The sequence below is a fragment of the Salmo salar genome, chromosome ssa10 (genome assembly GCF_905237065.1).
Source record: "Salmo salar chromosome ssa10, Ssal_v3.1, whole genome shotgun sequence".
In the NCBI taxonomy this organism is placed as follows: domain Eukaryota; kingdom Metazoa; phylum Chordata; class Actinopteri; order Salmoniformes; family Salmonidae; genus Salmo; species Salmo salar.
Window position 1 is genome coordinate 63,350,329 of NC_059451.1, and position 24,044 is coordinate 63,374,372.

At 41.7% G+C, this 24,044-nt stretch overlaps 1 long non-coding RNA gene across 2 annotated transcripts; it reads left to right on the top strand.

The window, feature by feature from the left end:
- The first annotated feature begins 1,025 nt into the window (after nt 1–1,025).
- Nucleotides 1,026–23,505, top strand: LOC123724435 (uncharacterized). Of its 2 annotated transcripts, XR_006756987.1 has the most exons (3): nt 1,026–1,296; nt 20,148–20,209; nt 21,491–23,505. It is a non-coding gene; the product is annotated as an uncharacterized lncRNA (long non-coding RNA). The 2 variants fall into 2 exon arrangements; XR_006756986.1 differs by having other exon boundaries at nt 20,148–23,505.
- The last annotated feature ends 539 nt before the right edge of the window (nt 23,506–24,044 follow it).

Consider the following 24,044-nt stretch of genomic DNA (forward strand, 5'->3'; position numbering starts at 1 on the left):
TATAAAAGGTTCATAAATGTGTCATAACAACCAACAATGTCAAATGGACATAATCCACTATGTCAAATATGACAAACATATGCTTGTTAAATTGCAGTTTCATAAAGCATCTATAACCCTCTAAAAATCTTCTAGGACAGCCCAACCTCTTTCCCTCTTGGGTGCATAGCGAATATTGGACCTGACCTGAACCTTCCCCAAAATGCTGTGCTGTCGGACACTCTCATTACACCAGGCACCGCTTACCTTGATGACAGCCCCCAACATAAGGAAATGGAAAGCGTCTTTCTTTCTTCTATCTTCCACAGTACACAAACACAACAACACAATGAGCCATACCGTGTGGTGCTGGACCCAGTCAGGTCTTTGACACATTCACACTTTCTCCACTGAAAGATCAGCCAGAAGGTTGGCGGCATTGGTTGTAATCAAGCCCTGGTCTCTAGCATGGAGACAGAAGAGGAATATGAGAGAGATGTCTCAGGTAGGACTACTCCAAATCATCTTTGCTCTCTCACACACACATACATGCAAGCCTTGCTGGTCCATCAATCCATCTAAATACTCTCACACCCTACAATAACCTGTGAATCATGAGAGAACCGTTTATAACCTACTCATTGACACTTTATATAGTGTCCTGTAATACTTTGTTTGAAGTGAGACTCCATCGCTCATTCATAACACATGACAGTGTACATACTTTAAAGTCAGACACCTCTAGTCATTCATAACAAATACATAAAGGCTTAGTGACGCAAACATGTATTGAAACTTAAGGAATTATCACTAACAACAGTTAAAACAAATAAACATTAAAAACAAATTTAAAACATACATTTCATTTTATTTTGTTTGTACTTTATTTGAAGTTTGCTTGTACTGTATGTAAACAAGCATATATGACAGAGCCAACATGCTGTTGCGTGAATATTAACGTGTCATATATGCTATGAAAGTCCCGCCTACTTCCTGGATCATGTCCCATACAGCTTTTGAATAAGCTTCAAGATTATATAATCAAACCAGGAAGTAGGTGGGACTTTCATAGTGTATTACAACAACAAAGAAGTTACTTCAAACAACGATCACTGTTTTTTTTTCTCTCTGACATCATTGCACATAATGGCATGCGCGATAGAACAGAAGAGTATGAACAAAACGTTTTTATTTTTTTTACCATGATGCTGGATTCTCCTCTGTTTCTTCAACAAAAACCAAACAAAAAAGAATGCAACGGAGTGAACAGTGGCACTGTTTCACCGTGGGGGGAATTCAGACCCAGGATACAGACACGTAAATGGATTCCTTAATTCCTTTTTAACACACTTTCCTCTCTGTGCATATTCTGACCCTGAATTAAAGCTTGGGGAAACACGTGCCAGCCAGCTACACGTATGGTGTGCCGATCACAGAAATGGAGGTGTGGGAGAGGTGTGTCAAAAGATACACATATTCTGACCTTGACTTAATTCCCTAATGCACTGTAATTTACAAATGGATAAGAGCTATTGATAAGAGCTAGGTAAATGAGTAATCCGTTTGGATAAGGGGATTGTAAATGTAAATGATAATAGTTTTAGATACATTTTATCTTATGATCGCTGGAGATGTGAAACCAGTCATATGGCAGCAAACTGAAAAGCAAATAAAATGTGATTTGTCACATACAATACAATACAATACAATACAATACAATACAATACAATACAATACAATACAATACAAGTGTAGACCTTACTGTGAAATGCTTACTTACAAGCCCTTAACCAACAAGGCAGTTTTAAGAAAATAAAAGTTAAGAAAATGTTTGCTAAATAAACTAAAGTAAAAAAATAACCCAATAAAATAACAATAATGATGCTATATAAAGGGGGTACCGGTACCGAGTCAATGTGCGGGGATACAGGTTAGTCAAGGTAATTGAAGTAATATGTACATGTACAGTCGTGCCCAAAAGTTTTGAGAATGACACAAATATAAATTTTCACAGTTTGCTGCTTCAGTGTCTTTAGATATTTTTTGTCAGATGTTATTATGGAATACTGAAGTATAATTACAAGCATTTCACAAGTGTCAAAGGCTTTTATTGACAATAATATGAAGTTGATGCAGAGTGTCAATATTTGCAGTGTTTTTCAAGACCTCTGCAATCCGCCCTGGCATGATGTCAATTAACTTCTGGGCCACATCCTGACTGATGGCAGCCCATTCTTGCATAATCAATGCTTGGAGTTTGTCAGAATTTGTTGGTTTTTGTTTGTCCACCCGCCTCTTGAGGATTGACCACAAGTTCTCAATGAGATTAAGGTCTGGGGAGTTTCCTGGCCATGGACCCAAAATATCAATGTATTGTTCCCCGAGCCACTTAGTTATCACTTTTGCCTTATGGCAAGGTGCTCCATCATGCTGGAAAAGGCATTGTTCGTCACCAAACTGTTCCTGGATGGTTGGGAGAAGTTGCTCTCGGAGGATGTGCTGGTACCATTCTTTATTCATGGCTGTGTTCTTAGGCAAAATTGTGAGTGAGCCCACTCCCTTGGCTGAGAAGCAACCCCACACATGAATGGGCTCAGGATGCTTTACTGTTGGCATGACACAGGATTGATGGTAGCGCTCACCTTGTCTTCTCCGGACAAGCATTTTTTCCGGATGCCCCAAACAATGGGAAAGGGGATTCATCAGAGAAAATGCCTTTACCCCAGTCCTCAGCAGTCCAATCACTGTACCTATTGCAGAATATCAGTCTGTCCCTGATGTTTTTCCTGGAGACAAGTGGCTTCTTTGCTGCCCTTCTTGACACCAGGCCATCCTCCAAAAGTCTTCGCCTCACTGTGCATGCAGATACACTCACACCTGCCTGCTGCCATTCCTGAGCAAGCTCTGTACTGGTGGTGCCCCGATCCCGCAGCTGAATCAACTTTAGGAAACGGTCCTGGGGCTTGCTGGACTTTGTTGGGCGCCCTGAAGAACTTATTCACAACAATTGAACCGCTCTCCTTGAAGTTCTTGATGATCCGATAAATGGTTGATTTAGGTGCAATCTTACTGGCAGCAATATCCTTGCCTGTGAAGCCCTTTTTGTGCAAAGCAATGGTGACGGCACGTGTTTCCTTGCAGGTAACCATGATTGACAGAGGAAAAACAGTGATTCCAACCACCACCCTCCTTTTGAAGCTTCCAGTCTGTTATTCGAACTCAATCAGCATGACAGAGTGATCTCCAGCCTTGTCCTCGTCAACACTCACACCTGTGTTAACGAGAAAATCACTGTGTCACGTCCTGACCAGCAGAGGGAGTAATTGTATTCATTTTGGTCAGGACGTGGCAGAAGGTTTGTGTTTTGTATGTATTTCTACCTTCTGTCTAGTTTAGTTTTTCTATGTTTAGGTTTGGGTGTTGGACTCTCAATTGGAGGCAGGTGTTTCTAGTTGCCTCTGATTGAGAGTCCTATATATAGGTCTGTGTTTGGTTTGGGTTTTTGTGGGTAGTTGTATTTGCACTGCTCTTTGTTTAGCCTGCAAATCTGTTAGCTGTCGTTCTGTTTCTTGTTTTTTCCCGTTACTCACTTTAAATAATAATATTAAAGTATGAGTATTCAGGTACCCGCTGCGCCTTGGTCTCATCTCTTCGACAGCCATTACAGAACTACCCACCACAACAGGACCAAGCAGCCCCATTTTTTTTGGGGGGGGGGGGGGGGGGGGTACAAGGGCAGTTTGGTGGGGCAAGGATGGAGCCCCAGGCCAGCTCCCCGTACCATTTTTGGGCAGAGACATACTGGACAGGTCCCGTGCTTTGGGGTGATGGGTGCTGTGGCGAGGCCGGGTATTTTCAGGCCGATACGCGCAGTACCAGCGCCCCGCATGTGCCAGGGGAAAGTAGGCATCCAGCCAGTAGGGGTGATGCCAGCCCTGCGCTCGAGACCGCCAGTGCGCCTCTACGGTCCAGTGTTTCCTGCTACACGCACTAGCCTTGAGGTGCGTGTCTCCAGGCTGGCACGTCCAGTACCAGCCCCACGCATCAGGCTTCTAGTGCATCAGCCCAGCCTCACCAGTCTGGAGCCGCCAGAGCCGCCAGCCAGTCTGGAGCCGCCAGAGCCGCCAGCCAGTCTGGAGCCGCCAGCCAGTCTGGAGCCGCCAGAGCCGCCAGCCAGTCTGGAGCCGCCAGCCAGTCTGGAGCCGCCAGAGCCGCCAGCCAGTCTGGAGCCGCCAGAGCCGCCAGCCAGGCTGGAGCCGCCAGGGTCATCAACCAGCCGGGCGCAGCCAGGGTCGCCCGCCAGCCGGGCGAAGTCAGGGTCGCCCACCAGTCCTCCGGAGCGGCCAGGGGCACCACCTAAGTGGGCGACGCCGAGGGTGGAGCGGGGTCCACGTCCTGCACCTAAGCCGCCTCCGATATAGGTGGGTTGGGGAGGGGGGGTGTAGCACAGTGCCGTCGTTGACGGCAGCCACCCTCCCTTCCCTCCCTTTAGTTTAGGGGGATATTTTTGTTGTTTGGGGGTTTTTGTCTTTTCTTTTAGGTGCATTCGGGGTCTGCACCTTTAGGGGGGGTACTGTCACGTCCTGACCAGCAGAGGGAGTAATTGTATTCGTTTTGGTCAGGACGTGGCAGAGGGTTTGTGTTTTGTATGTATTTCTACGTTCTGTCTAGTTTAGTTTTTCTATGTTTAGGTTTGGGTGTTGGACTCTCAATTGGAGGCAGGTGTTTCTAGTTGCCTCTGATTGAGAGTCCTATATATAGGTGTGTGTTTGGTTTGGGTTTTTGTGGGTAGTTGTATTTGCACTGCTGTTTGTTTAGCCAGCAAATCTGTTAGCTGTCGTTCTGTTTCTTGTTTTTTCCCGTTACTCACTTTAAATAATAATATTAAAGTATGAGTATTCAGGTACCCGCTGCACCTTTGTCTCATCTCTTCGACAGCCGTTACACACTGACATGATGTCAGCTGGTCCTTTTGTGGCAGGGCTGAAATGCAGTGGAAATGTTTTTGGGGGATTCAGTTCATTTGCATGGCAAAGAGGGACTTTGCAATTAATTACAATTCATTTGATCACTCTTCATAACATTCTGGAGTATATGCAAATTGTCATCATACAAACTGAGGCAGTAGACTTTGTGAAAATGTATATTTGTGTCATTCTCAAAACTTTTGGCCACAACTGTATGTATGGGTAAAGTGACTATGTATAGATAATAAACAGCAAGTAGCAGCAATCGTATGGCCTTTTAACTTGCAGGGATTAAACTTGTAGACGCAAGCCAAATGGGTACTGCAGCCTGGAACATGTGTTGGCGATGCAAAGCATTGCACAATGACAGTCGCGCCAAATGTAATCTTCTCAAATGTTTTTATGATATGCCACAACTTTCTCTGTGTCCTACTATTTTGAGAGTTTAGGACTATAGTTTTATCTCCATTTGTGTCAAAATTGAGTTATTTACATAGCCTTGTTCTGTTCAATGTTCTCTACCTATATGTAAAAAAGAATACAAGATCAACATTTCTGACAGAGTTCGAAACTTTAAAGCCAAACATCAGAGTCATGATTTTGCAGATAGGACCTTTTAGTTCCAAGCTCCCGATTTGGATAATGATAAATACTAGCCACTTCAGTAGCGACTGTCAGTAATAACCACACATACAAGTTACAATTTAGTTTTAGTTCCCTTCAATTGGTAGCCTACATTTCTTATCATTCCATTGTTTTGTTTACCTTTATTTGCATCTTCTTTACACGCTGGTACGTCCGTGTGATTGTTGCTGAGGATCACTAGTAATAGTTGATCATATGTGACTCACCACCTGGATTCGGTCTTATGTAGCAAAATGTGAAATGGTGTTTTTTACATTGGATAAAAGTAGAGACTCAGAGCTACAAAATGGTATATCATACACTGCATTTGAGGAACAATGGGAAAGTAATTCTGCTTTGAACGTTGATCAACTTGTAAACTCACTTTTGAGAAAATGGCCTTTGAATGTTTTGGTATCTGGTGAAGAGCTCTTCTTTGTCTCCACCCATTCAGCATTGTACACACCCTCTTAAGCTTTAGCCCCACCCATCTCATTTTGCTCTCAGAGCGCACACTTGACGCTCTGGTCGATGATTTGTTTACCTCTGGATAACATGAGAACAGCCTAACCAGCTCTGCTGGCAACAATTTCATTACGCTTTTTTGCAGACGTTTACTGACACCGGCCATATTCAATGAGTGTTGTATGCAAGTCATGTAACGTTAGCTAATAAGCCAGCCAGCTAACGTTAGCTAGTTAAACACTGTCTAATATTAGACTCTAACTAGAAAAGCAAACAGCTCTGGGAAACGAATAATAATGTCTGCTAGAAAGCCAGCCAGCTATCGTTAGCTAGCTAGCTAACAGTACACTTTAGCTTAAGACATATAGCTAGCTAGCTAGCTAGCTAGGTAAACAATGAACCTAGCTAGGTAAACAACGTTTAAGACCACACACGTCATGTAACGTTAGCTAACGAGCCAGCCAGCTAACATTAACTAGTTAAACAGCAATGAACATAGTGCCAACAGTACACTTTAGCTTGAAATGAAAGCACTTTGTCAAAATTAGAAACGTGCAATATCTGAACATGTAGCTAGCTAACGCTAGACTTATCTTACCTGTATGCATCAACATGAATCATGGACGCGTCTCCCTGTCACGAATGCCATACCACGGTTGCCCTTAGTTTGAATATGTAATCCGGAGACATGTGTTTTCTCCATCTCTTTAGCTATCATACTCTAATTCCACTGACTTCAAAACTTGATCCTCCAGAAAGTGGAGTGCAACACTTATGCAGCTGCACTACACAATACATTTTAAAAAAGCTGTGTTTGACAGGATTACCATCACAGACTGACAATCTCAAATAGACAGACACCTTCAATATGGCAGACCAATCCGAACTCCTCTCTCGCCATGTCCAGCCCACTCATTATATCAGCCAATCATGGCTAGTGGGAAGGTTGCCCACTTTTTCTGTGGCTTAAGAGGTTTGCTGTGCTTATGCCACCCTTTAAATAGCACAGGTGTTATATTTGACATAGTATATTTGACATAGTGGGTTATGTCACATTTTACATTAGTGGTTATGTCACACAGTTATGCCACATTTATGAACCCTTTATAGAGCATGACATACGGTTATAGATGATTTGTGACACGTTTATGTAGTGCTTATGAAGCCTTTAGTCATAAGATGCACTTTGTTTAAAGCGGAACCGGAAGTCCCATGTGAATGTCAGGTGTCATGTTTGAGAAAACTAGTGGTATCACCGTATTTATCCCTCTTTTAACCCCCACCCCCAACTCTCTATCCCCATTTCTCTGATAGAGTAGGTAGTACTATTCTCTAACCACTGATAGAGGACCAGGTATTCTTTTCATCCCCAAAATGGGTTACAGTTAGAGCTTCCCCTGAGGTCAGTGTTTGTGTTGTGTCTCTGCTCCTGCGGTGGTGCGCATGTCCTTGCACTATGGTACTTTATAGCAAACCAAGTGGCGGAGCCTCCGCTACCGTTATATTTTTTTAAAGAATGGGCCTTTAAGGTCTTGGCGTTTTTAAACGTCTGTTGTACAAATGTTAATAGTTTGGCAGAAGATTTGTATCCATAGCAAAACATTAGACCATGTTGGAATCAAACCCAAATATGGTGTTACATTCAGGTCCCAGCACACCGGATTCACATACCCATCGAACCATCACGCCCTTGATTAGTTGAATCAGGTGTGGTAGAGGCTTGAATAGAACAGCGGCTGGGGGTCCCCGAGGAATGGATTGGGAAACACTGGGAATAATGCCTTTCATACATATAGGTCAATGTATTGGAAGACTTGTTTTCCTGCTCGCTGACTTCCTTTGGGTGTGTAAGGGAATTCAGCTCACCTGCTGTTCACTGGTCTAATTGGAGGAAAGTGATCCGGCCGGGACACAAAGAGAGAGGGCGGTGGGGTCAATCCATTAGCAGGTTAATGCACTGAGATGTGTGTGTGTGTGTGTGTGTGTGTGTGTGTGTGTGTGTGTGTGTGTGTGTGTGTGTGTGTGTGTGTGTGTGTGTGTGTGTGTGTGTGTGTGTGTGTGTGTGTGTGTGTGTGTGTGTGTGTGTGTGTGTGTGTGTGTGTGTGTGTGTCGATGTGTCGGTGTGAGAAAAAGACTGAAAAATGTTGAGTATGGTTTTGGGCCTACCTGTCTTTTCTCTCCTGCTACCGGTAAACAAAATCCAGTTTCTTTCAAAGCACAACCTCCATGGAGAGAAGGAGGGCTATCTCTCCCATGGGAGGTGACCTCTACCTGTGGGAATGTATTTGTCTCACTCCCTCTCCCTTGCTCCAGATAATGCATTAGGAGGATGCATTAACCTATTTATATTAACTAAAGCTCTTCTCAAATTACACAGAGTCACATTAAATGTTCTCAATAATAATGTACCACTTACAATACTATACAGAAAAAGCACATTATCTGGAAAGCGGGAGGATATACTGTATATAGAGAGAGAGTTAATTGGTGAGACTCATGGAGAGCACTGTGACTGCTACTTAACATTTTTAAGGTTTAACTTGCAATGATTGTTCTATGTGGTCGTCTATTAAGTAGACAGTGGGGTGCACATTTTGTTCTTGCCCAGTACTACCACATTTGATTGTTGCTGAATCAATTGAGTGTTTTAGTGCTGGGCTAGAACATAATGTGCCGTCCCCCTGGGGTTCCACTAGGAAGGGATTGAGAACTGCATGTGATAAAATACTGAAGAATGACCCACCCCCAAAATATGAACAAAGATACAAATATGAGGTTGTAGGCATGCAGGGAGGTAAATAGGGGAATAGAAATAGAGAGATACAGGAGGCAAGAGAAAGAGAAAGGAAGGACAGGGTAGGGCAGGGCAGGTAAGCACCATTGAAACAGAGTCCCTGCACCTGCACAAAGCCTTTTCAAGCCTGCATGGGGACACTGTCATTGTGTCCCACGGGGGGGGGGGGAACTCCGGTTACATCTCTGGGCCCCATTGTGGTGTACAGACACAGGAAGCGTCATAATCACACACAGCTCTGACGCTGAGGCTGAAAGACACCAGGGACTCCCGAGAAGAAAACCGAGATGCGGGGCCCTGGGCCTCCTTCTCTGTCCGCTAGCACAATAGGACCATTGCACAAAGTCCCATTTGGTCAAAAGTAAGGGATATGAGGCCACGTGCATGAAGAATACAGTTGGGAACGGATATCCACAATCCTCTTTTATGTGGTGGGGATTTATGTGGTGGGGATTACGTAATGTTGTAAGAGACAAGAGTTGAGAGTAGAGGCTCAGTCAAAACAACAGTGTGGTTTTCACCTGAAGGAGGTGACATCATTGGGACAAAAACCAAAAACGTGCCGTCCACACGGTGTCTGGTACCTATAAGGAATGATGGGAAGAAGATTGTGTGTGGTATAGTGGTATAGTGGATCATTGACTTTTAAGGCATACAGTTATGGGTTGACCTTAGAGCACAGTGTTCCTTGAGTCTCAGCTCGTCCTGTTCCCTCCTCCTAACCTTGTATTGTGTCAGAGTGTGCTGTTCTTTACCATGTTGACCCCACTATGGAAACCCCAGTGGGGCCTATGTCCTTCTTCCACAGGACATTGAGTTGCCAGCGAGACAGACTTGCGGACGCTTGTGTGTAGGGGTTTGTTGTTGGAGGGATTGCAGCTGATTAGGTTTTGAGTAGATATTTTTCCCAAAAACGAAATTCAGTGTAGGCTACAATGGATGTATATTTATGTTTAAATCCTTATCTGATTAGTGCTCCCTCTTAAAGTATGTAAATACTAAATAACATGTCAATCCCTATGTTGCATTCCCTTTCGGTCTAGAAATATTGCCTACTTATTTACTGTGGCCAAACTGCTACCTATAACCTTATCATGACATGGTAATTAAACATGTTCATTTTGGATTGCTTTACAAGGCTAATTGCTTGATGATTTAACTTGAGTATAACGGCTCTCAGGATGCCACTGAATGTCTGTCTGTCGCTTCCAATGTAACATCTTTTGTTGACTCATAGCCTAACTTTGGTTAGCATTAGCATTGATTAGTATTTGGATTGATTAGTATTTGGATCTCGTGGTGTTCCCCTCTCTCCTTTGTTACCTGATCTGTAACCACTCAATCTGCTTCACCTTTGTCTGTGTAAAGTAGCACAATATTTTGCTAATTAGCTAGCATAGATCCAGACATTCTGGTCATAAATAATGCTAATGGTTAGTTCAATGTAGATCAGATTTCAGAGATAAACAACAGCAAACTACTTGACAAATGTGACAGACCACAGCCCCTTCAAATAATGACTAAACTACACATTCTTTCTTACAATAGTTAAAAGGCAGATCATAAAATGACTATGGCCGTGATTCAGTTCAATTCAAGGGGCTTTATTGGCATGGGAAACATATGTTAATGTTGCCAAAGCAAGTGAAGTACATAATATACAAAAGTGAAATAAACATTAAAAATGAATAGTAAACATTAAACTCACAGAAGTTCCAAAAGAATAAAGACATTACAAATGTCATATTTTGTATATATACAGTGTTGTAACAACGTACAAATGGTTAAAGTACAAAAGGGAAAATAATCTGAGTCCATGTTGTACCACGCTTGACATTGAAGGTATTTTCCATTTGAGATGATATCTGCAGCATTTACTGCAACATGTTTCGACCAAAGAACTGGTCTTCTACAGTCACAGTCAATAATATTACCACAGTCTTTTTTCTTTAGTGGTTTCACAACCCCTAGCACCTGGATGTTACCAATAAGGGGTGTGGAAAAGCCTGACATACAGATGTGGGATCTTAATTTGATCACTCTTTTGTTGCTGAGAATGTTCCTGCATAGCAGGAAATGCACATGTTTGTATTCATTGTTTTAAAGCTTACCTGCCCTGCCCTACCCTGTCCTTCTAAAGTTTGTAATTTCCACTTTAAAATATCAGACTTGATTTGCCCTAATGAAAAATGTATCAACACATACAAAACATGTCCATTAATCATAATCCACATAATAATTCACATTTCTTGTTGCTGCAGGTTCATTTTCTTGCTGTAGAAAACTGGCTCAAATTAAGATCCTACAACTGTAGGACTTGGATGATTCACTAACAGCATTCTAAGCTATGGCTGCTTCCCAAAACAGCCACTCCCTTACTGAGGCTATTGACTAGTAGAATATATAGTGCCATTTAGGACACCATCTATCTGTTGTGCAATGTTGCGTTAATACCTTTTATTTCTAGCTCTTGACTCATACCAGAAGTAACTATAACCATGTGAATGTCAGGCTCAAGGAAACAAGTTGAACTATTGTCGGGTTTTCCCCCCTTCTAACCTCAAGCTCATGTGCTGTCATGTCAGGCTTTTCTCACACATTTGCTCTCCTTATTCCTCATAATAATTTTCCTTCCTAGTTTCCTTCTCTTCCCCATGGGCTCTATGTCTTCCCCTTCACCTCTCTCTCTCTCTCTCTCTCTCTCTCTCGCTCTCTCTCTCTCCACCTATTTTTTTCTTCTCCCCCTCTCTCTTCCCTCCCCCCTCTCCCTCTCTGTCCTGTGGATGAACTCTCTGCCAGCTCCTCCTACCTGCTCAGCCTTTCCAGGAATCAAACAGTCCTTTCCCTTAGTATGAAGGGATGTGCTTAGCACTGAGCTCCAACAAAAGAGCAAGGAAAGGGGGGGGGGTGATTGCCAAATAATCTTCTCAAGGTAGGTTTAAGACGCCCCGGCTTTCAACCAATCCAATGTATAGCTTACAGAAAACAGCCTGCCCCATCAAAATCAGCTTTTTATATTTCTAGCCTCGACTTCTCTTTCTCTTCCTCCTACTACTCCAGTCGGTGCCTTGAAGTTTGCCAACAACCTCAAGTCACAGGTGAATCAGTCTTTACCCGTTTCTTCAGGCCCGCAGGTCATATACGCTACTTGTGGTTTCTTCCTATTAAGAATTGTAGGGGTTGATTCCTTGGTATTGTTACTGGACTCCTCAGTCATGATACAAATTTTACTCTGTCATAATTAGCAGTCATAATAATTTATGTTAGATTTCAGGCATTTAACTTGACACACTCAAGGTTAGGGATGTACTTAGGGACAGATCGAAATTTACAAGGGGAGGAGTGGTTCAAAATAGGGTAAGGTTATTCAACTTTTTTTTGCTTTGGGGAGGGTTGTGTGTTTTTTGGTGTGCACAGAGGAGGGTAATGTATTTTTTTCCCTGGTTTACTGTCACGTCCTGACCAATATTTAGGTATTATTTCTATTATATTTGGTCAGGACGTGGCAGAGGTATATTTGTTTTGTATTATGGGGTTTTGTGTGTGGTGTAGTGGGGTGTATTAGTTTGGTATAGGTTCTAGGTTTGTTTTTCTATGTGTAGTTTTGGGTGCTGGACTCTCAATTGGAGGCAGGTGTTTCTAGTTGCCTCTGATTGGGAGTCCCATAAGTAGGTGTGTGTTTGTTTGGTTTTCGTGGGTATTTGTTTTTGCACTGCGTGTTGTGTGCCTGCAAAACTGTTCCTGTCGTGTATATTGTTTTCCAGTGGATGCGTTACTCCTTTTTTTGAATTAAAACATGAGCATCCATATTCCCGCTGCAGTTTGGTCTATTCAACACGGCTCTTTTTGTGACATTTACATTCACTCTTCTGCTTGTATTTTCCCTATAAACAATGTAACTGTTTGTTAACCGATTAATGAGGGTCAGTTAGTCTACAGCAAAATTGACCGAAAATGTGCATCCCTACTCAAGATAGGTACCAAACCTGAATAGTGGTATTATGTTTGCATGTAGCTGAAACGTCAAAAAGTCAGTCATTTTCAATGGAAGAACCCAGTACGCAAAAACACTTGCTATTTTCCGCTTTTCCTATGCCCAAGGCTATAAATTCCTACCGCCAGCAGTCGAGTGGAGTTTGCCATTCAAGACTTGATTTGCATCTCTGGCGGGTAGCCCCCACTCATAGGACCGCTATAAGCCCTTGGCAGGCCACTTTTGCATCTCTGGCGATTTGCCTCCACTCAGAGGATAGCTATAACCCCTAGGCGAGCCATCTAGCCATGAGTTAATTTGAAAGAAAACAGCAAGGAATTTCTCTCATGTCAAATTCGGCCTGCCATCTTCAAGCTAACCACAGCCAGCCAGAGGCTGCAAGCTTTTTTTATTGTTTCTATGAATGCCTTACATTTGTTCTGATTTTCATTTGATGTATTTGCCAATTTAAAATACAACCACATATGTGAACATAATGCATTTAAAATCATTGAGGATGACACAAAAAGTAATAATTTACAGTTTAAAGCAGGAATCCGTAGGTCGGGGCGACCCTATGCTGCCCCACTTCTTGTGTAGTGTTTTCACATTGAACGAAAACAAAGAGGTTGAGCCCTGAGACGCCTTGGGCTGGCCTTCTTGGCAGGGTGTCTTTGCATGAAATCCTGCCTACTCGAATGACCCTGCTGCCATGGCCCCGGAGCAAAAGTGAAAGTCAATTTCAATCTAACTTTACAGACGTCAGAAACAAACACAGAGCAGACGAAGTCAACAAGCTAGCTAACTTGTTTGCAAATAAACTGTCCTTGTATCAGGGACAAAAGAAACAAGCATAATTCCTGGTTCTTGGATCTGAATCAATTTGACCTTTATTTAACCAGGTAGGCCAGTTGAGAACAACTTCTCATTTACAACTGCGACCTGGCTAAGATAAAGCAAAGCAGTTCCACAAAACAACAACACAGAGTTACACATGGAATAAACAAACATACAGTCAATAACACAATAGAAAAGTCTATATACAGTGTGTGCAAATGAGGTAAGATTAGGGAGGTAAGGCAATAAATTGGCCATAGTGGCGAAGTAATTACAATTTAGCAAATTAAACACTGGAGTGTTTAATTTGAAGATGAATGTGCAAGTAGAGATACTGGGGTGAGAGGGAGCAAAAAAATAAATAACAATATGCGGATGAGGTAGTTGGATGGGCTATTTACAGGTGGGCTATGTACAGGTGCAATGATCTGTAAGCTGCTCTGACAGCTGATGCTTAAAGTTAGTGAGGGAGATATGAGTCTCCAGCTTCAGTGATTTTTGCAATTTGTTCCAGTCATTGGCAGCAGAGAACTGGAAGGAAAGGCGGCCAAAGGAGGAATTGGCTTTGGGGGTGACCAATGAAATATACCTGCTGGAGCACGTGCTATGGGTGGGTGCTGCTATGGTGACCAGTGAGCTGAGATAAGGTCCCTACCACCCCCAAAGCCAATTCCTCCTTTACCTTATCATGACCAATCCAGAAACCAGATGAACATTGGAATTAATTTTGAAAGGTGGAAGAGGGATGCATAAATATCCACCATTCTCATGGACTGGTAGCTAGGTAACTGTTTGGTTGCATTTTTAGTTTGCTAGCTACATTACCTACTAACCACGTTAGCTGCTAACCTTAATGTGTTCGATGTTCAAGCTAGCTAACCCAACCACTTAACTAGCGAGATAAGATTTTATGTATTCGGACTGTTTTGTACTCAAAGCAATCTCGCAATCCATATTCATATATTTATATGTACATATTCTTATTCATCCCTTTACACTTGTGTGTATTAGGTAGTTGTTGTGAAATTAGAATGCTTGTTAGATATTACTGCACTGTCAGAACTAGAAGCACAAGCATTTCGCTACACTTGCATTAACATCTGCTAACCATGTGTATGTGACCAATAAAATTTGATTTGATAGCATCATGTAGCTACACTGCAATAAACCCCACAAGATGCCCAATGCCTTTATTTCAACTAGCTAATGTCAGATATGCAGATTTTTTACATGATAATATTAGTGTCTTTGGTTTGTAGATGATAATGTTAGCAAGTTCGACAGGAACCTGAGGTGGTACAAGTTGTGGTTGTGCAAACCCCAACACTGAAAGAGAGGTAAGAAATGCTGTATGCATTTTTTGTTATACTTTGTGATTCAATAATTACTTTGTTGGTAATAAATCAAAATAGCTAGCTACATTGTTTGCCTGCCAGTTCAGCACATTGTCTGCCTATACACAGTACATCATTGATTTCTACCTAGTGTGAACTACCGACCAGAATGGTCAGTCAAGTAAAGAATGGCTGGCTCATCTGCATTACATATTGGTGGACTATGGGCCATCAAGTAATAGGATAGTGACACTAGCATGACCCATATTACACTGGTTACAGAACAACATCACATCCTATTTATGTAAAAGAACCCTGCTGTGACAGAAAATAATTTGTTGCTCTTCCTAGAGCTGGCCGCCCGGCCAAACTGAGCAATTGGGAGGGAAGGGCCTTGGTGAGGGAGGTGACCAAGAACATGATGTCCACTCTGACAGTTTTTAATTTTGATAAAATTGCAAAAATGTATAAAAAACAGTTTTTACTTTGTCATTATGGGGTATTTGTCACATCCTGACCAGTAAAAGGGGTTATTTGTTATTATAGTTTGGTCAGGGTATTGCAGGGGGTGTTTGTTTTGTGTGTTTCGGGGTTTTGATGTATGTTCTATATTTCTATTTCTATGTTTATTCTAGGTTTCTCTTTCTATGTTGTGTTTTTCAATTACCTCAAATTAGAGGCAGCTGGTGGTTGTTGTCTCTAATTGGAGACCATATTTAGTGTGTTCGTTTTCACTTGTGTTTGTGGGTGGTTGTTTCCGGTTTAGTCTGTGCACCTTACTGGACTGTTAATATCGTTATTTTGTTTAAGTGTATTTACCTTCAATAAATACGAAGATGAGCAATATACCCGCTGCATATTGGTCCGATGATTTCTCCTCTTCAGACGACGAAGATTATGACAGTATTGAATCCGTTTTACAATAAAGCTGTAACGTAACAAAATGTGGAAAAAGTCAAGGGGTCTGAATACTTTCTGAATGCACTGCATATACAGTGTATATATATATATGTGTGTGTGTGATGGCTAGGGCTGCACATTTTGGGGAATATTCAGAGGTGGAAACTTTCTGTGGGATTAACGGGAATAAATGGGAATTAATGGAAAGATATGGGAATTAACGGAAATATTAGCAAATTAATGTTAATACCATTTTATATGTAGATCTTTTTTGCATTGGATATATTTACCATATCATAGAGAGACAGAAACAGAAACCTTAACCCTTAAAACAGGAGTGATGGTTGCTGATAAGGGGCCTCTGTACGCCTATGTAGATATTCCATGAAAAAATCAACCGTTTCCAGCTACAATAGTCATTTACAACATTAACAATGTCTACACTGTATTTCAGATGAATTTGATGTTATTTTAATGGACAAAAAAAGTGATTTTCTTTCAAAAACAAGTACATTTCTAAGTGACCCCAAACTTTTGAACAGCAGTGTAATTGATAATGATCAAATCTTTCCAATATACATTTTTAAAAACAATTTAGTTATGAATTTACTTTAGTTAAATGAGTTGACTCTTCCCATGGGATGATTTCAATGAACAACAAAAGAAAGGGAATATTGAATGATCCCCAATGATCGATCGCATCTCCCAAAAACGTTTTCAACATACATCTGTAAAATGATAGACAAGAAACTAAAGCTTTGGTTGTCTTCCTCTCAGGCTTCCAAAACTGCAGTTTCCTCTGCTTGGAGCAACAGTGAAGTGGGCAGGGCAGTACGGATTTCTTCTCTTAGATCTGCAAGCAGAGTCTGAACATCAGACAGGATGGCATTGTCTCCCTCAATCCGTGCAATGGCTACTGCTATAGGTTTCAGGCTACTTACCACTCTCTCCCAAAATACATCATCCAGGAGGATCCTCTTGATGGAGCTGTAAATATTGGCAGACTGTGATATGGCCATTTCTTGGAGAGACTCCTTCCCCTCCAGGAGACTGTCAAACATGATGACAACACCACCCCAACGGGTGTTGCTGGGCAGCTTTAATGTGGTGCTCTTATTCTTCTCATTTTACTTGGTGAGGTAGATTGCTGTTATAACTTGTAGACTCTTCACATACCTAACCAATTCAATGCATGAGCAGCACAGCCAATGGGTGTGACGTGAGGGTAGGACTCCTCCACTTTCGACCAAGCAGCCTTCATGTTCGCAGCATTGTCTGTCACCAGTGCAAATGCCTTCTGTGGTCCAAGGTCATTGATGACTGCCTTATGCTCATCTGCAATGTAGAGACCGGTGTGTCTGTTGTCCCTTGTGTCTGTGCTCTTGTAGAATACTGGTTGAGGGGTGGAGATGATGTAGTTCATTATTCCTTGCCCACGAACATTCGACCACCCATCAGAGATGATTGCAGTACAGTCTGCTTTCTCTATGATTTGCTTGACCTTCACTTGAACTCTGTTGAACTCTGCATTCAGCAAATGAGTAGATAAAGCATGTCTGGTTGGAGGGGTATATGCTGGGTGAAGACCAATCAGAAATCTCTTCCAATACACATTACCTGTGAGGATCAGAGGTAAACCAGTTGCATACACGGCTCGAGCAAGACATTCATCAGCATTTCTCTGACTACGTTCCTCCATTGAGTCAAACAAACTTCTGATTCCAGGAGGACCATGAGCTGTTGCTATCGATTATGTGTCTGATTCATAATTTTCACCTCAAATAGAAGTAGAAGGACTTTTGTCAGAGGTTGCTTGTTGTGAGCGCTGAGGGAAATTTATGCACTTGGATGATGATTCTGCATCTTTGTTGCATTTTTCACATTTTATTTGGCACAGTATTTGCAAATGTACACAGCTTTTCCTTCTACATTAGCTGCAGTGAAATGTCTCCACATATCAGAGAGTGCCTGTGGCATTTTCCTGTAAAGATTATAAAAAATGAGTAAAAAAACAAATACAATTCCATGTACAGATAAATAGTTAAGCAGTTGGATTAAACAACTCCTTTGTAAGATAACTGTTTTAAAATGAAACATGTATGGAAATAGGTGAATTAACACTCCTCAATTAGCAGGCTCAAGCAAGCTAAAACCCACATGGTAGCAAAAACTAACTAGCAGAAATTATTAGAAATGATTAGTTAGAAATTATTTAAACACACTTTGCTGTACTATTTACTAGTTAACAAAAAAGCATGTATGTCATATAAAATATAATCACCCCACCCAGTATTGTAATCAAAACTTACCAGAAAGCATGTAGTCCTTGGCTCAGACAGTGTAGTAGTGTGGTCTCAATAGCATATCATTAGTGTGCAAGATCTTGAGAATCAGCTGTACATGTAATGGAGGAGTGCACTGCACATGTGATGGAAGAATGCACTGTGCATGCAGAGGGTTGCAATTCCATTGAATTGGGGATAGTTTAACCAAAATATGCCACAAGACATAGAATTGCCTTTTGTGTATCCCACAAAAAAGGTTCTCTGTTATAAGCTAATATTTTTGATTCCAGGGCTTAACTTCTCATGGAAAATTTCCGGAAATGTACCGGAACATTTCCGAGCCTTTGCAACCCTAGCGATGACATGTATAGCCATTATGGACAGTATGTGGATAGAATATATAGTATATCTGAAGAATATGTGGATAGTATAGTATATGTGTTTATGTGCTTGAGTTGTATTCAGTATGTGCTTGGGGTCATTGTCCTGTAGGAAGGTAAATCTTCACCAGTCTAAGGTCGTTTGGACTCTGAAGCAGGCTCTCATCAAGGATTTGCCTGTATTTGGCTCCATTTAATGTTCCCTCTATCCTTACCAGTCTCCCAGTCCCTGCCGCTGAAAAGCATGATGCTGCCACCACCATGCTTCACGGTAGGAATGGTGTTAGAGGGGTGATGAGCTATGCCTGATTTTTCTCCAGACATAGCGCTTTGCATTCAGGCCAAAGAGTTCAATTTTTGTTCAAATCCTCTGTAATTCATCTGCTGCGTCTTTCAGATTCAAGCTTCATTACCCATAACAGCAAAAAATGAATGATGAGAGTGTAGACAAATGAAGAAAGAGCAAAATGAGATAAATTAAGATTTTCAAAGAGAAAATGAAAAAAGAAGTCATCAAAATTAATTGGAACTCATTTATGACACACCAGTACGTGAATCGAAGTAAAATAAAAACAAAAATCCCAATTAAAATCCGTCAGTTTTAAACTAGAGATAACATTTTTATTCCACTGGATGCTTCTCATTCCTCCATAACCACTGATGTCACACCTCTGCATCTGTGGTGAAAGGTGGCAGAGCTAGAGCGATGTTTGACAAACCATGAGACATCCTGAAAATCTTCTCACACAAACTTCTGTAGCTCCCGAACGGTTTGACGTACAAAATCTTTTGACCATTCTATGGAAAGGGGAGACTCTCACGATTACGATGGTGTTCTTCATCGATCGTGTTTGTGAGAGTCTCCAAATGTTTTGCCTTATGCTCTCAGAGTCATTCATGTGCAATTTTTGCCAACTCCAGGCATGATGTTATGTGCCTTTTTCTCAGGAGTGGCCTCCGTCTGGCCACTCTCCCATAAAGCCCAGATTGGTGAAGTGCTGTAGAGACTGTTGTTCTTCTGGCAGGTTCTCCCATCTCAGCCAAGGAACTGTGTTATTCTGTCAGAGTGGTCATTGGGTTATTGGTCACCTACATTGGTGTAAAGTAATTAAGTAAAAGTACTTGAAAGTACTACTAAAGTAGTTTTTGTACCTTACCTTACTATTTATATTTTTGACAACTTTTACTTTTACTTCAATACATTCCCTGACACCTAAAAGTACTGGTTACATTTTGAATGCTTAGCAGGACAAGAACATTATCGTCAACAAGGCCAATAACGCAAGCTAGCTAGTGAGCCTAGCTACTTAACTTTACTTGGCTAGCTTGCTAGCATTAGATGTCTTGCTAACAGTAGCTAGCTAGCTAGAAACATGTACTTGGACGTTGCTAGCTAGCTAAATGATGGTAAATGCTGTTAAGTTCACTAGTTTGCTATCTGATTGTGTCCTTGCTAGCCCAGTTACTTGGCTAGCTAGCTTGCTATGTTAGATGGTTTGCTAACTTAAGTTAGCTAGCTAGCGAACAACATTGACTAAATTTATATGTACATTCAGAGGAGAAAAAAGCCCCTCTATTCATGTTGCTAATCGGTTGTGTCTTCAATTAGGGCAATGGCCAGCCCCAGCATCGTATTCACCACAGCATCATACGGATGTGATAGCCATGGAGGTATGTAATGTTACATTCACTTAGCCTAGATGAGACTTTGCCTATCTGTTCTTTCTTGCACAGTATTTACTTAATGTCAATGTAACATTATTGTTTCAAACAGTGTCACTTCCTGACACTTGTAAGAGGTCATTTGCCATAGTAGAGTGGTCAGGGCGTGGCAAGGGGGTTTGTTTTGTAGGTATTTGGGGTTTTCTGTTTCTATGTGGGTTTATTCTTAGTTATCATTTTCTATGTGTTGGTTTTCATGTTCGGCCGGGTATGGTTTCCAATCAGAGGCAGGTGTCTTTCGTTGTCTCTGATTGGAAGCCATACTTAGGCAGCCTGTTTTTCCTTTGGGGTTGTGGGTAGTTGTTTTCCGTTTTTGTCTGAGTACCTTACGGAACTGTTGGCTGTCGTTCTGTTATTTTGTTTAAGTGTTCTCGTGAAATAAAGTAAGAATAAGCACTCTACACGCTGCGCCTTGGTCTCCTCTATACATTTACATTTACATTTCTCATTTAGCAGACGCTCTTATCCAGAGCGACTTACAGTAGTGAATGCATACATTTCATTTCATGCATTTTTTGTATTTTTATAAAAAGCTTTCAAATGAAACAAGCAATTTTACACACGGTAAAAAGTAGTTATCTTGACAATACTGCGTTCCAAAAGAGTAGCAGATTTTAACATTAAACATGTTTGGCTTTACCTTAGGCATCCCTCTCAAGCCCTGTACACTGAGAAGGGACAATAGCAGATAAGGTCAGCTCTAGCAGAGATACAGTGAGCTCAAAGTATTGGGACAGTGTGTTTTGTTTTGGCTATGTACTCCAGCACCTTCGATGCAGACGGTCAGCTTTAATTTGAAGGTATTTTCATCCATATGAGCCGTTTAGAAATGAAAGTACTTTTTGTACATGGACTCTTTCTCCCCCCCCATTTTAGGGGCCCAAAAGTATTGTGACAAGTTCACTTGTGTGTATCAAAGTTATCAAAAGTTTATTTGGTCCCATATTCTTAGCACACAATGATTACATCAAGCATTGGATTCATTTGCTGTTTTGTTTGTGTTTCAGATTATTTTGTGCCCAATTTGTGTTAGGAATATCGGACCAAATACATTGGTGAATTTGTTCCAATACTTTTAGTTCCCCCATTTTAGGGGACCATGTACAAAAAGTCAGTCGTTTCAAATTCAAAGTGCTGGAGTACAGAGCCAAAACAAATGGACACTGTCCCAATACTTTTGGAGCTCACCGTATTTCTAAACTATTTCTATACGACGCCTGTGACAAACAGGGCCATGAGTGAGACATTACTACGGGGCAACGATGCCAAGTTTGGGCCGCAGACATGAAGGTAAGAACATAACTGAAATGTAAATACTTATCGGACATATCTGCCATCTGTCTTTACAGACTGTCACAATAAATGTATATAAAATATAGGGGTAGTGGAGGGAAATATGTTAACATATTGTGTCATTTCTAATACCTCTCTTACATTTTGTAGCTTAGGTTTCTGGCTGTAATGGGTGCCTTGCATTCTGTCAAACCGTCTTGCCATCGCAACAACCTGGACTGGGGCAGGGCATAAGGCCTTTTTCAGGGACTTGTTTCTGAAGACCAATCTTCGTTTTGTTACAAAGTAAATTCTTAAACTCATGTGCGATTCAAATGTAACTCAATGTTCTTTCTTTGTGTATAGGAGCCATTCGGAAGAACCCTGCAACCCGGGATGCCACAGATGAGGGGGTCCAGATTCAGGTCCCCCGTTACCTGAAAGGGGCCTCCAATTTTGAAGGCGGGAGGAGGCAGCGCACATGGGAGAGGGATCCGCTGAAATGAGGGTCAACATAAAGTCTCGGACCACTTGTCTCAAAGCTAGCCTCGACACCCAAGCCACAAGACTGTTCCAACAGCTGAACTCTGGGCTGACTACTGCACCCTATCATACACTTAACATTTATTCATATTCTGTACACACCAAGGTGACTCAGCTCCCCTGAATGAGAAGTTAGCTCTCCTAAATGCAACAAAAGCCCAACTTTGGGCACTGATATTGGGCAATTAGGCCTGGCTCGTGGTCGGTGTTCCTACTCATTCCAAAGGTGTTCGATGGGGTTGAGGTCATTGCTCTGTGCAAGCTAGTCAAGATATTCCACAACGATCTCGTCAAACCATTTCTGTATGGACCTCGCATTGTGCACAGGGACATTGCCATGCTGAAACAGGAGAAGGCCTTCCCCAAACTGTTGCCACAAAGTTGGAAGCACAGAATTGTCTAGAATGTCATTGTATGCTGTAGCATTAAGATTTCCCTTCACTGGAACTAAGGGGCCTAGCCCGAACCATGAAAAACAGCCCCAGACCATTATTGCTCCTCCACCAAACTTTACAGTTGTCACTATGCATTGGGGCAGGTAGCATTCTCCTGGCATCCGCCAAACCCAGATTCGTCCGTTGGACTTCCAGATGGTAAAGCCTGATTCATCCCTCCAGTGATTGCGTTTCTGCTGCTCCAGAGTCCAATGGTGATCTTAGGCTGCTCGGCCATGGAAACTAATTTCATGAAGCTCCCGAGGAACAGTTCTTGTGCTGACGTTGCTTCCAGAGGCAATTTGGAATTCGGTAGTGAGTGTTGCAACCGAGGACAGACGATTTTTACGCTCTACGTGCTTCAGCACTCGGCGCTCCCGTTCTGTGAGATTGTGTGGCCTACCACTTCAAGCCTGAGCCGTTGCTGCTCCTAGACATTTCCACTTCACAATAACAGCACTTACAGTTGACTGGGGCCGCTCTAGCAGGGCAGTAATTTGACACACTGACTTGTTGGAAAGGTGTCATCCTATGACGGTGCCACGTTGAAAGTCACTGAGCTCTTCAGTAAGGCCATTCAACTACCAATGTTTGTCTATGGAGATTTTATGGCTGTGTGCTTGATTTTATACACCCGTCAGCAATGGATGTGGCTGACATAGGCATAGGTCTATATGGAATAGGCCTACATTATTTTGGATTTGTGTGCACATGCGAACTGTTTTCAGGGCAAAACATAATGAAATGTTACGTAGGCATAGCTAGACTTACAGTGCAATTTCTGAGGTCAGGGTTTAAGTTCAATGTTCTAATTCAATAAATGCTTAATAATGACAAATAACACTGTCATAAATGTCACTAATGTAAGTAAAGAAAGGTTGTATTTTATGTCATATTATCTGTGAAGACTACAAACATTAACTCGTGTTTATGGACAACTCATGAACTTGGGTGTAAAGAATGTTTTGATTAAACTCATGTATTATATTAAATGTAGGCTACCTGTTCTGCGTGTGTTCATGTGTGTAAAATTGCCTCGGCTGAGAGGGTAGGGTACTGGCAGTGGTGTAGGCCTAGTCCTTACCCATCTTCTTCAGAAAAATGCATTGAGGGAGCGTTATTTTCTTTTACCGCGACCGGCAATCAGAGTTTACCCACTTTCTTTTTTTTACCACTACATCACTGGATACCAGTTCAGGGTAATACACATTGTAGCCTAGTCTAGTAAGTTAAAGGTGTCTGTTAGGGTGACCATCACTTTCTTCCTGGGACAGTTTCAAACCCAGTTCAGATGTCCCAACTTTTCAGGCTAAGAAAAAGGTACATTTGTCAGCAATACACATCAATTAATGCAGGCCTAATCGATGGAATGTCATTAGAAACACTTTTTGGTGTAATGTAACAGATGTCTATTTCCATTCATCAATGGCATGAGTATAGGATGCTGGAATTCTTTTGGAGTGGACGAACATGTAGCCTACTTTTTGAAGTGATTTGTTTGATAATCGGATGAAAATATCATGAATGGTTGTGTT